Consider the following 14,683-nt stretch of genomic DNA (forward strand, 5'->3'; position numbering starts at 1 on the left):
GTTAACGTTGGACTGAAGCATGTACATAAAGTTGCCATGGCTTTCCAAATTCTCCATCCAATCCTTCTATCAGGTTGCCAGATGAAAAGGGATTTGAAAGTATGGTCATTCAAACCCTTTTCAAAAAAAACATTTACTATTATTAGTGAACTCTTGAAGACTTTCTGCCATTCCCACAGCTGAACATTGTAGCTCCCTGAGCAATACTGACTATCCTCAGCAGAGATTTGGACCCAAAGTCACTCAGAAACTTGTTAGATTATGATTCTTCTACCTAACAGAAGACACAAACTTTGCAGCACTCCTAATGGAGTGCAGATCACATGCTAGTGTGATTCTTAGGCAGCAGAGACACTCAAAGTTTCATTTTATAGGCAGTACTTGTGATGATTGTGTGCCCTGGTTTGAGTTAGAACAGATGCTGTACTTTCTCAGAAGTTTTCTGGTTTTGTTCTGGAAACAATTTTTAAGCCAGAAGAGGAATTGCAGACCTATGCTCCCCAAAGTTTGGCCCATCGATTGAGAAAGGAATTACTCTACTGTCTGAGATGAGATTCACAGGTAAGGCACTGATAACAATAATGCTTTTTATGTGCAACTAAAATAATACTACCAACATTTTTTCCAGGTCATTCTCCTCCCAGCTGATTAAAGGAAATTATTATGTGGTAAAGGGAAGCCACCATGAAAGCAGACTACTTGGCAGCTCGGGACTCAACTATATGTTTATGGTTTAGTATGGACATTGACAAAACCCATCCTGGAGCCACTTTTCTACCCTTTCTCCTCTATTGTTACTGGTTATATAGTTACATGATAGGAATACACATCTTAAATCTGCTTTAGTTGACCTCCAACATGATGACAACTGAAAGCTTGTCTCTGATTAGCAGACTGGGTTGGGAGAGAGCCCACTCACATGGCCACTCTGTGCTGAAAGCCCTAATCTGATCTTGCAGGATTCTGCACTGCTGATGACTTCATTTTCCCAATGTCTTATTAGGGCTTTATGTGTATCTTGCAGATTAGAGAAAATTCTCCCTCCATAATTCAGCATTCCAAGGAATGGTTGTACATCCTTATTTATCTGCTAGACCTGTTAGAGACACCTTCAGCATTATTGTCATCTGCCTCTTTGTCTCTCCCAGGTATCTTACTTCCATCACACAGGATTTGCACTTTGTTTAGTGTAGTTCTGGTTTCTTCCACTCCACAATTGCAAAACCACTCCACAGTTGCACTGTGCCTCCAGCCACACTCAGATCAAAATGTCATTCCATTAAACCTTCATGCCTTCCATCCCATCAAAATATTGATGAATTCCCCATAAAACACCCAGAGAGATGAATCCATGCCAGTTCCACTTGCTGGTTTTACCAGGCTGAAACTTTTGAGCCCTGCATGACTTTCTGCCTCAGGTGGATCATCGTGGTTCGGATTTTCTTATGTCTTCAAGTTCAGAGCATTGACCATCCTCCACAATATTCCTGTGGACTAGTCGATTTTCTTTGTTCAAAATGTTTCATGAGGGGTTAATTCTGACTTTTTTTTTCCTGTAGTATCCCCCATAATTTCTTGAGTCTTGCTCACAGACTCACCTCCTGCTGCGAATATATCTGCCCCTTAAAAATTGTTCTTCAGCCACATTTCTGTCACAGACTCTTTTCTGGCTTCACCTTCAGTTTGGACTTTTCACTGTTTGTAGTTGTGTGGTGCCATACTCTTCAAATTTCCTTATAAAAGCATCACTTTCCCTTTGAGTTACATGGAAATTACTAAACACATAAACCACTTTGGAGACATCTATTCTAGAATTAGGGCAACTTTCTAACTGATGTCCTCCATTGCTGGCAACCATAGCATGACACATTATTTAAAACTTCCTGTGAGTTTTCCAAATCTCCACTGAGTTTTGGCTCCTATAGAGATTTTAGTCACTGCATTCTTACACACCACCTCTTTTCTTGTTCCATTTTACAAAGACCAGGAGATGATCAGCAATCATTCAGAGATTACCATTCCTACTAGTGTTCTGCTTTATGTGATTGTTTTTGCCCGCTGCTTTGTGCACAAAGGGAGCAAAGCAGCGAGGACTCCTGCCATATGCCAGGGAGGAAGGCACAACTGCTGGCACAAAGGAAGCAAGTAGGGAATGACAGCTCCTGGTGGGTGATAGAGAGTGTAGGTGATCAGCCTTTTGCCTCTTCCACAGACCCTCAAATCAGGCAAGCATAAAGCCTTGGTGCCTCCTGTTTCACTTATATCAGCTCATTCCCTAGCTGAAGAACACCTGCTTTGCAGCTCATGTGCCTCTCAATCACAAGAATCAGGTATTCAGCTGCCTCCATCAGGACCCTGTGGGCTCTGATAGCCCTGAGCAGCAGCACCTGAAGGCTTCCCACTCTCTCTGCACACTGGCCCAGGAGCTTAGCATAACACACTGGCTTCTCGGCTGGACTGAGTTACAGGAGTGCCTGTCTTCACTCTTAAGTCAGGCTTTTCTTCTTGGATAGACCTGGGATGTGTGTGGTGAGCAGATGGTTTCCAGCCTTGTCTCCTAGATGGACCTGGGACCTACAATGCCTCTGACCAGACCTGTGGTGTCTGGCTTGTCCCCTGTTATGATGTGGCCCTGCTTATGGTCCTGCCTGACAGCTACAACCTCTTCTCTTCCTGCAGAGATGAGCAATCTTATACCATGACAGCTTCTGATAAAAGACAGGTGTAAGTCACACAGGTAAGTCAATGCAAGAAGCTTTATCTGTTATGTGACCTTTGCTTACTCTGCTCTGTGCAAGAGCCATAAAATACAAATTTTCATCTGTGCTTTTTAAACTGAAAGTTTTATCCTTGCCACATAATGACCTGGAGTCAGACTGACTGGTCTGTACTTTCCTACTCTTGTATCAGAGAGAGAGATGGCTTAAGCATGTTCAGCACAACCTCTTCAGAGCTGAGATATAACAAGATTAAAACTACCAGAGAATACAGCTGAGGGAATCAGAAAGGCAGGAGAAGTTGTGTGACAACTTTGTCAAATGCAAAACTTTAGTCTGAAGTCCCTAGGGATGACTGTCAAACCTCGCTCTGCAAGCACAGTAAGGAAGGGAAGAAAGCAAGCTGCTGTGCTTAATGTATCTATGTCTGGGGAAACCATGTAACAACTGAGAATAGTCAAGAGGAAAGACACATCATATGCAACAGGTTTTTCTACGTGTAGTTGGGAATTGTGTTGCAGTATACAGACTTCACATATAATAGAGTCCTAAATAAGGCTCCTGCTGGGATGGGTGTTTGCTCAGCAGGGAGAAGTCACAAGCAATTAAACAGCCACGGGAGAAAGAGAGGAAATTACACTTCGAACTTCAAATATTGCACCTGAAGATTCAGGTACAGAGCCACCAGAAATAGAAGCACGCTTAGTAGCAGTAGAATCCTGCATTTAAACACATAGTTTTCTGCTAACAGGGGTCTAGAAGTACATTTCCTCTGATGTGTGAAGGCAGTCAGACAGAGAAGCTGCTATTGCAGTTAAGAAACTTTACATGAGGTTTACTCTGAAGCCGTGTGAAACACTTCAATGAATGCCAGAGGCATTCATAAAGATTTTCCGGTCGGTGTCTAATGTACAAATGTATTTGATTACCTATAATACTGTTGTGTCAATACAGGACATGAGAATTCTCATCTGAAGATAAAACCTGTTAGTTTTTCTCTAAAGCATTTGTTGGTGTAGCCTTTCATCATAAAGAGCCAAACTTTTGAGGAAAGAGTGGTACTGGTAGTTTTGCTTTATGAGCTTTCCCTATGTGTTCTCAAGCTGAAAAGCATGTAAGCCCCAAACTTTTCTGTTTCCTCTCTAAATTCATTCTCATCTGGAAGAAATTTTTAATTCTGAGCTTTTAAAGTAGACATTTGCATTTATTTGAGTGATTTTAACAGGACTATTTGTAATTCTGCTTTTAAGCAAATCAAGTGAAAATGTTACTGTACCTCTGTGTTCAAAAAATCAAAAGAAAACAACCAACACCCCTGAAATATATTAAAAAAAAAAACCTCACATGGTGAAATTATTTCTCCTGAAGTTTACAGATACTAAAATACCTGTCATATATTAGCATTGGCTTTGTGGTTTATGGTTCTGCCCCTACAGGGAAACAAATGGGAGATAAAGCAGTGTAACTGTTGCCCCAACTGAATGCATGAACATTTCATACTTTCCCTTGTCACTTCCTATGTCAAGTTTGCTACAGGAGCTGTTTGGTACTAATTAAACAGAAAAACTAAATTCACATACACATGCAGCCCATATTTGTAAAGGTTCTCATCTTAATGCTCTGGATGTGGATGCAACAATTTTGGTATGTGGAAGTATTTTTGTGCACATCTAAATGGCATTAGCTCTTCCATAGCAGTTACTGAAGTCTACTTTTTTTTTTTCTTGCTGAGGCTTTTCCACATTGTAGTCCACAGAAACAATTCAAGGCTCTTAAAATGTAAAGGCTTAGTGCTAGCTTCATTCCATGGGAACTTAGTAAGGAGCTTGACATAGACTCCACTTAAGGAACTAGTTAAAACTTGACTTTTAATGAGGTAGCACAAATCAGAAATCAAACTTTTGACTTGTTTTTTGAAACAGAGTGAAGTGTAAAACTTCATTTTATATTACACCGGGGATCAGGTGCCTGAAGAGACCACAAATAAATGCTGTGCTAATAGTAGTGAAACTGAATTTTTTTATATAATGGATTTGTTATTCTCCCATCTACCGTGGATATAAAGAGAAAGCTAACCTAACGCTTAGAGCAGGGGATGTGGAAATCAAAAATCCCATTTATTTTCCACTGGAGTTCAAGGCAAGAATCTACTACTTGTCCACTTTTTTTAACATTCCATTTCCTAAGTACAGTTTAGTGATTACTTCTATTTGGTTGGGGTTTCTTCAGGCAAAAAATTCACCTTGAAACTGAGGCTTCTGCCAGCCCTAGAATATCTCCCAGATGAAGTTTTCAACAGAAACCTAAAAGCTAGGAACAAAAAAGGCCTTTCTCTGCAATGGGCTGGCTCAATGTATTTTCAAGACATTAAGTAGCCACATAAATTACTGATATGAACAGTTTAATATATCTTTTTGTTTGACTGCAACGATCTTAGCTATGGTATGTGCATAATCTCCAGTGATAGAGCTCTCTTACCCAGCTAAGAGGAAAAGCTCAGCATGTCTACCTCACTCTAAGGATTGTAGAGAACTGGAGACTGCTCAAACCCAAATCATATAGCACCATCTGCTGTACACTGCTGCGGTTGCCTTTCATTTTCAAATACACCTGTACAGGAACTAGTTAAGAACGTGTCAATAAAAAAATAAATCCACGGGGGGGAAGGTGTCAAAAGCCTATACCCAAAACTTGAAAGAACAGAAACCTGCATTATTTAGAGGCTGGAGTGTAAAATGTATCATCCTTATGATAACCCAAAGTTTTGCTTCCTAGGCCAGCCGTACAGCCACAGTTTGGGGAAGGATAAAGCACTGTGTAAAGTGAATTTTTTTCTCCCTTGAGCTGCTGCGACGGTAGTACCTGCTCTGCAATCTGCCTCCTCCATCACAGTATTGCAAGGTAAATTTTATGAGACCAAAATCTTTGGTTTTCCTTCTCTTTCTTCCTCTGTAAACTGTAAATGAGGCAATACCCAATGAATGTTGCACTGGGTTAGAAATCAGAAAATCTACAGTTCCTGGGTCTGTCATTCACCAGCTGGTTAATTTTGGGCACCTTCTGGTTCCCCTGTTTCCCTACTTGTAAGTTATGACCAGCAATCTCTAATTTGCTAAGAGTACTGCTACATATTGGTCCTTTGCTAACTCCCTGCAAGATAGGAGAATACGTGTCAGAAAGACTGAAATGCCCAGGTAGCTAGGTTCTGGAGAAATCTACCTCGTTTGACAGAAGAATCTACACAGCTGAACACATTTCAGCTTTGTCACTACAGAGAACCCTCCCTATACCCACAGTGGACGAAAGGCCACAGACTCTGACATGTTTAGTAGCAGTCAAGGACAATAAACCCATGAGATGGCCGAGGAAGGTCTGACTTAAAGAACACAGTGGCGTGTTACTATAAAAATTCTGTGGAAGGATGTTCACAGGATGTCAAAGGTTGGAAAGGACCTAAAGAGATCATGGAGTCCAACCCCCCTGCCAGAGCAGGATCATAATCTAGTACAGGTCACAGAGAAATTCATCCAGATGGGCCTTGAAAGTCTCCAGAGAAGGAGACTCTACAGCCTCTCTGGAGAGCCTGTTCCAGTGTTCTGGAATGTTACATGAATGGTTCTTAAAACATGATGGATTGATGCATATACTACAGTCTGTTTTCTGTTTTTGAAAGAGAAATGCAGGATAGACCTAGACAAAAAAAAAAAAAAGTCTTTTTCTGTTTACAAATGCTTTCTTGGCCCCATGTTACACAGTTTATTGCACTAGCTTTAGTTTCTTCGTGGCATACTGTCAATGAAATCATCTTATTAGTACTCCCATCAGTGTTTTGTATAAATCAGAGTCTTTGCGTTTTCTGCTACTGCTATGCCACTAACTAGTGGTTAAAGTACAAAACTAGATGTTCTTGCTGGATCCTAGAAGGTTTCTTTCATCCTGCAGGATGAAAAAACCTTAATGTTTTCAATCTGTGGGTGCTACATGATGTCACTACCACATCGTTAATGCCCTTGAACACTAAATATTTCATACAGAATCAAAGCAATGTGATCCATTCCCTCCTGATATCGGCAGACTTGCAATTACCTTGCAGTAGAAGCTACTGGGAGGATTTTAATGTCAGAAAGAAAGTGTGAGGTCACTGTAAATATACACTGTAAACTTTCATGCTATGACCAGGATGGTCAAGCAAATGGTGACAGAGTAATATGCTGCATTACTGATTGGAGGAGTTGGGACCAAGATGCAGTTGACCTAAGCAACTAGATGTCAGGCCTCTGTGGCATGAAATAAGAGAGACCAGTGATGGAAGAAAGCATCTTGGTTATCTTGGCACTCTTCTGTATTCCTGAAGCAGCATATTGCTTTCCCAATGCTGAAGAAACCAAGCAAGACTACTTCTTTAATCATGTCTTCTTTAGTAAAAAGGGATTCACCTCAGAAGTTTCCTCACATTGATTTTTCTTAGGGCCATCTTACCAGAACCACATTGCTGGGCAGTTGCATTCTTTTTATCGACTCTTTAAATTACCACTTCAATGCTGCAGGTACAACTATCCAAATGCAATCACATAAAGCTTTTCTTGAGTCCAGGTCTTGCACAGTATTGTCATTACATGAAGAATTTTTGGGGAGAGGGAAAGAAAGCTTTTAATTTCTTTCCCTTTGATTATTTTATGGAACTATACTGGGGCTCAGTTCAAAACCTATTCTTGTGGCTGTTCTGCTGACAAAAGTGACTAGCTTCCTGAGTGATGTGGATTCACACCACTCTCTGCTGCACAGCTGATGGGCCAGGCATAGCCTCCTGAGGCCAGTGCCCTAGGCAGTGTGAAAGTGCAGAGTTGGAGGTCCCTCTAAGCTATACAGATATCTCTAGATAATGTGGCATGGTAGAACTGCAACTGGAGGGAAGCCATTGTCTCTGTATTAATTCAAGTCTAAAGTGTGATTTAACCTGAACCACAAAAGCACAATTCATTTCTTGCAGCTTCACAGACTCTGTGTCTATTATTATTTTCTAAGTCCTTAAGATAATCTTCATTTCCTACATAACAGCAAAGATTTCTTTATTCTCTCCTTCTACCTGTGAACATAAGAGGACACAAAAGCAGCCTGATTCTCCTCCACTGAAAATCATCCTCTCCAGAGAAACACTCTCAGTCATTTCCCCACACAGCATGTGTCTTTGTACAATTCTGCACCTGCTCACTAGCAGTACAGGATGCAATTTCACACATCTCTCTTCCCCCTCTGCAAGTGCACATGCAGCACACGCTCCTGGCTCACTGACACTTTCATGTCAGGAATCTTTTCTCCTTTCCACAGTAATGGGTCCAATTGAATTCTCACGTCCAAACAACACACAGTGCTCCTTTTCAGGAACTTCACCTAGTGCATCGTTGCCTTGATCTTGAATAAGCCAGTTGGAAAAAGAGAGCCCTACACCACCACCCTTAAAACAGGCATGTCCTTTTGCACCTGAAGCAACAGAACTTTATTAGGAAGCTGTCAGATATAGACAGACAGATTCAGGAGATTACAGTCACATAGGTCAGCGGGAAAGAGCAGCAGTAATAAAGAAGACAGATGATCTGTGGTATTCCAGATTGCTGCTGCTATACCAACAGAGGTGCAAGTGCTTCCAGCACATCTGGAGAGGCTAATGCCTTTGTCCTGAAGGTATTACCTGAATGTGGAGTTATACCACCCTAGACAATGCACTGTGGAGTGTAGACAGGGACAAACTTGCCCCTACAATCTCTCTGACACAGTGTTTCCTCATCTTCCATCCTCCATGGTGCAGCAGGGATCTTTTTTGCTGCCACAAGCCTACATGTTTATAGCGTTACAGCAAACATTATGCATTCACTTACTACTCAGATCAACCTTTCATGCTCACTTAGAACATTTCTGCTATCCCAAGAGTTCTGAGAGACACACTGCAAATAAAGACTATTGCAGGAAACTTCTCCTTTAATAATGATGTTCCCTTTTTTTTCAGCTCTCCTAACATGAGAGAAGTGACATTTTTCCTTAATAAGGATTGGAAGGTCTGAACTAAAACAGTCCCCAGAACCATAGCATACTGCTGTTTCAGTGGAAGCTTTGTCTCATTGACAGTTGCTGTCACTAGCATCAATAATTTAAAGCCACAAACACTATGAAGTTGTAAATAATTTAAAATATATAATTCATGTCCATTCTTATTGCTGCAGCTCAGTCAGGATCCAAACTTTTTAATACCTGTACTTCTACTAAGGTGCACACACAATACCCAGCCTGCAGCAGTTCCTCCAAACCAGCTCCTATTATTTTTATTTGCTTAGCATTTTAACATTATGTTCTTGAAAGCAGAAGCTCTGGCATACTGTAGCACACTAGCGTACCAGGTTCTGAAACTTTTTTTTTCTTAAAAGGTTCCCTAGAAGAACAGGAGCACCATAAAGTCACAGAAACCCCTTAAATAAATAATAATTTGATTTAAAAAAAAATGTGCCCAGAATTCTCACTGCTTACCGAAATGTTATACAAAAATATATTGAATCAAAATAAGATTTTTTCAACTCTGAGCAATACTAAAACAAACAAGAACTCCCCCAAAAAAATCAAAACAAAACCTAACTCTCATTTTAAAGTTGTCTGGATTTTCTTCCTTCTTTGTAGAATAAGAAAGCAAGCTGGATGGAAAGAAACCTTGTAAAGTCTTCTTTAAGGGCAAGTTTCTGACAAGAACCCTTTCCAGTACCTTCAGGTTTCTTTCCTGATATGAAATGTTCACAAATCAGATGTTAATCAGCTACCCAAGTGGGGTTAGGTAAGTCTCCCAGGTGACAAGTGCCTTTGAACCACAGACATTCCAGTATTGTTGAGAGATACTGAGGAACTGCTGCTTGCTTTTCAAAAGGAAACATGAGTGCAGTTGTCACTGCAGGAGAATATTCTTGTTACCAATATAATTTGCATGCATTAATGTTTTTTACCTGTATAGGTGAGGTTGCTTTTCTGAACAAGGACATTGTACTCAGTTACTAATACCCTGTTTTTCTGATGAAGATTATGACATTCTTCTGCTGTGGGACTCATAGAGTTCAGAAAAGGGGGGCAGGGGGATCTTTACTTTTTTGTTCATTTTCTTCTAAAAGGAAAGAAAAGTTGGCAGGCTTTATTGCATCTCTTTTCAGCTGCAGTAAGTTTCAGAGCCTCTAAAAGAAAAAGTGGTTTGCGTGCTGACTAGCTCTAAAAAAAAAGTAAATCTAAAATAGTTGTGAGGGCACAAGAAATCCCTAGATACAGAAAGAAAAATACTCTAAAGACGTTTCAGTCTTTCTTTTCCTATAAACTTTTCCCAAGTTCTTCTCATTTCACTTGTCCTCCCAGCAGCCTTATGTAGAAACTGTTCCCTTTTCACCAATAACATCTCAATCCTAAAGAAGAGCTGCCCTAGTGAGATCAGATCAGATAACGGGTGATGTTCTTATTCACCTAGACAGAACTGATTGGTTTTGTTCATTTATTTATTTTTAAACAATGTGTGTTCTTGGTTGCTCAAACTGCAGTTTAATCCACTGTGTGCCCCCCTCTAACTAGACTGTTGGAACCCCTGCAGAATTTAGCTATTCTGCACTTTTAGGTGCAGAAACATCAAAAAAAGATTGATATTATCCAACTTTCAAGCTTATTTTTTAATGCTTTCAGATTTCCCTAAGTAACAGGGAGTCTTCCTACCTATTTTCTTGTTTACCTCCAAGCTAAATAGTCTTGAACAACTTTAGAGTCAATAGAGAAAAGCCAAATTGTTCTAGGAAACTACGAATTGTGTCAAAAATCGTGCCTTTAAATTGTCTATTTCTACCCAGTATCTATAAAGGAAGCCAGGGATGCCTTCTTCAGATGTATAAATATCCATATAGCAGAAACAAAGTCATGTGGAATGAGTCACATTGTGCCCCTGGCACTTTAAAAGACATGGAAATCTTCCAAGGGATAGACCAAAAACCTTGCTTTAGACACAGCCTTCAAACACAGAACAGCACAGTGTGATTCCTGTGGCACTCATGCTCCTAGTTTAGCCAGAGTGAAACCGTGCACTACAAACACACTTCTACAGCAGATAGGCAGGCAGGATCTCTTCATTCAGCTAGTACTAGTCTGACCAGTATGACAAATAAAACTCTACAATCTCCAATTTCTGTATATTGGAATGATTAGCCAAATTCATGGCTGCACCTAGAACTGACACAGATCTTCAAAACTTGGGTCTCCTTCTCTGGAGACTTTCAAAAACCACCTTGATGCATTCCTGAGAGAACCACCCTGGGTGGCCCTGCCTTGGCAGGGAGGTTGGACTTGATGGTCCCTGAAGGTCACTTCCAACCTCTACAGTTCTGTGATTCTGTTAAGACTTTTGAGGAAAATGGTTTCTAGCTGAGAAACCTGAGAAATTTCGCATTTGGAGGTACAAAATGTGCAAATAAAGCCTTTATATTGTATGTTTGCCTATACACTAACTCATCAGACCCCACCTGGATCACTGTGTGCAGTTCTAGAGCCCCCGACACAAGAAGGACATTGAACTGTTGGAGCAAGTCCAGAGGAGGGCCACAAAGATGATCAGAGGGCTGGAGCAGCTCTGCTATGAGGACAGGCTACAAGAGCTGGGGCTCTTCAGCCTGGAGAAGAGAAGGCTTTGAGACCTTATAGTGGTCTTCCATTATCCGAAGGGGGCCTTCAGGAAGGCTGGGGAGGGCCTATTTACAAGGTCTTGTAAAGACAGGATGAGGGGTCATGGCTTTAAACTGACAGAGGGAGATTCAAACCAGATGTTAGGAAAGGGCACTTTACAGTGAGGGTGATGAGACACTGGAACAGGTTGTCCAGGGAGGCTGTGGCTGCTCCCTCCCTGGAGGTGTGCAAGGCCAGGCTGGATGAGGCTTTGAGAGACCTGTTCTAGTGGGAGATGTCCCTGCCTATGGCAGAAGTTTGGAACTAGATGATCTCTGAGGTCCCTTCCAACCTAAACTATAATTCATCCATTTATAAAGCTTTGATAAATAACACTCCATACTTAGCAAGGGCATTGCTTTTCAGGAAGTAATTTCATGTAAGCAGACTGACTTATTTCATCCATATTCTGACTATGACACCTACAGGCCAGAGGAGAACTGTGCAAAGTGAAGCTTACTTTTAGGGTGAAAAAACACTAAAAGGCACAAGGAAAGCTACTTATGATGAGGCACTTAGCACTCGCGTTACTGAGCTATGTTACAGCAGAATTCCTGGGCTTTACCTTTTTTTTTCTTTCCATTTAAAGTGGAGCACATAACTGTTTTCTTAAATTTCTACTAGGATATCTTTAATAGCATAGCTGTAGGTTAATGAGAAGGAGCTTTACAAAAGGACTGTGTAATTCCTGAAAAGTCTATTAATTCTGAATAGCTGCATTGTTCCCTCAAATAATGCAGAGATACTAAAATATAGTGCTTTTCACCACTGGCTATTGAAAAACTAGTGCCAGAAGAGAATCATGACGGTTTTTATCTTCCTCAAATTGAAAGAGGTCAGAAAAAAGAGGTGTGTTTGCAACAGGGCAAGGGATGCTGTAATTTCTGTTTGCCACTGGGTTCCATGAAAACAGAATCTGAGTTGCCTTGGGCTGGTGAGACGTGGTGCCCAACCCAGCTGTCATTACAGCTTCAGCAATGACTCTACGAAATGAAAACTTGTTCAGGAGAACTTCAACACATGAGGAGGGAAGAAAGGTGTCAATACAGAATGAAGAAGTAGAAAAGACATGGTAAAATCTTTATCTGCTGAAGGCTAGATGTATCTTTTCAGAAACATCACCAGCCTTTTCTCCAAGTGAGCTTCTTAAACGTGTCACGTTACTGGGGAAACTGCTTGGAGAATACAGCACATGTAAATGTCAGAATAGATGAACTTGTGTTAACACCAACCACTGCCTTTCAAGTATCAGCCTTTCTTCATATAGCAGATCTTTCAGTCCTCTGATCATTTTTATTCTCCTATTTCCAAATCCTGAAATTCAAGACTAGGAACGCACCGAGATATGTGTTTTGGATAAGGACCTAGAATCAAAACTCAGATCACTTTCAGGCTCTTCTCTTAACCTATTATTTGTAATCATACCCTACTTTCTTTATCATCAACAATTACTTGTCTTCTATGACATTCAATATTGTTCAGCTTCTTCTTTCACTTACAGGGCATCTTCATTGTGCACTCAAATCTGAGATTAAAAGAAAAGCTTCTTAAGAAATACTATGACAAATAAAGCCCATCTGGTAGGCATACAAGTAAATGAGATGCAGAGCAAACCTCTCCATAAACACTGAATCACCATCAATCTAGTATACCTGCAATGTCCCAAAACAACAGAATTATTTTCCAGTGAGTAATGTCTTGACAGTGGGGTACTACACAGAGCATCATTAATTTTTCACAGTCTAATGAGTTCCCCTCATCAAAAAATAAGGCCAATCTAAATTTATTTTGCAATATCTTAAATTTAATTAATTCATTTACTCTACAATATATTTATTGTGATTTTTAACTATGATATTGTGCTGGGAAATGTTTCATATGCATACAAAAATTCTTGGTTTAACTTGAGAAGGTCCTTTCTTTCTGTGACAGGGGCTAAGTGTACGCAGCAGGAAGACAGTGATGTGGGTAAGGTCAGACCACTATTTCTGATCAGGCAAAGAAGGGGTAACACATGAATACCCAAAGGTCCTTTTTGTTGCAGATGTAAACTGATGCTGAACAACCCGCACCTCATGATTACACACCAAAGGCTAGACTGTGCCCTGCCTGTGTCTACTGAGTCCATGGATTGTTGAACCAATGGCAGCAAAGCCAAAGTTTCACCTAAGGCTTTACCATCACACCCTGCTGCCCCAAAACAGGGCATGACAGCTGCAGAAGGGATGACCTAGACTTCTAGTGAATCTGCTAACAGCTAGCTGAAGGGAAAGAGATAAAATCCTGTTACCTTCTGTGTACTCTCCTCTCAGGAGGAAGATTTAGAAGCCAGCAGCTAATCTGTCAAAGACAGGGTTTACTCTCACTTCAAGAGCTCTTTCTTTTTTCTATTCCTGATAGTCATCTCAAATAAATAATGACTTCTCCACTGTCATTCCATTTCTCTCAATGCTAATTACCCCACAGAAAAATGTCAAAATCAAGAATTTACACCAAAGAAAGCCCACAAAACTTCCCTTGCAAGTGTACACAGACCAAACAGGGGAAAGGATAGAATTTCAGGAGCATTTTAAATTACAGATATTTGTAAATTATTTATTGATATTTAATGAATGACTGATACACACTGTTACATTATTTAGTAGCAGAGAGCTCTTTTGAAGGGCTTTAGATTCTGCAGATATTTTTACACAGTAGTTCTGCTTTTCTTTTTCTTTCTTTTTCCCCCCAGAGGACTAAATAGTCAAATGGAATAGAAACACAGCATCTGCCATATATCTCACTTTTTTGATTGGGTTCAACTACTTCAAATATATTGACCCCTAACCAGGTACCCACAAAAAAACCTAAGCCCCACAGCAGAAGCTTGAAATTGCCTTTACACGTAGCCAGATGTGATGTGAATTGTTGGGACTTTTTCTAAATCCTTAGATACAGAAACCACAATAAACTTAATCCATTTTACAGTTCTCCTCTCAGCAGAAGTCCCCATGCAGGTATGCTGTACAACACTGATATGCCATCACCTATGAAATCTCATCAGTGGATGGTCCTAACTTCCACCGTGTTTTTGACATGTTTTAGAAGTGTGATGAGCTGTAAGTGCACAATAAATAGTTTCTTAGCACTTATCCAAGAGTCCATAACCATCAGATCACCCAAACCATGACTGAGTTCTAACACTACATAGCACTACCATGTAACAAGCACTGTGTTACAAAGCCAGAGATAGCTCTAGAAGA

The 14,683-nt window shown here is 40.5% G+C and overlaps 1 long non-coding RNA gene across 1 annotated transcript; it reads left to right on the forward strand.

The window, feature by feature from the left end:
- The first annotated feature begins 2,383 nt into the window (after positions 1-2,383).
- LOC135189363 (uncharacterized) lies at positions 2,384-10,283 on the forward strand. The gene is made up of 4 exons (XR_010308052.1): positions 2,384-2,529; positions 2,680-2,737; positions 5,493-5,618; positions 8,722-10,283. It is a non-coding gene; the product is annotated as an uncharacterized LOC135189363 (long non-coding RNA).
- Positions 10,284-14,683: the final 4,400 nt, after the last annotated feature.

This window comes from Pogoniulus pusillus, chromosome 32, assembly GCF_015220805.1.
Source record: "Pogoniulus pusillus isolate bPogPus1 chromosome 32, bPogPus1.pri, whole genome shotgun sequence".
Classification (NCBI taxonomy): domain Eukaryota; kingdom Metazoa; phylum Chordata; class Aves; order Piciformes; family Lybiidae; genus Pogoniulus; species Pogoniulus pusillus.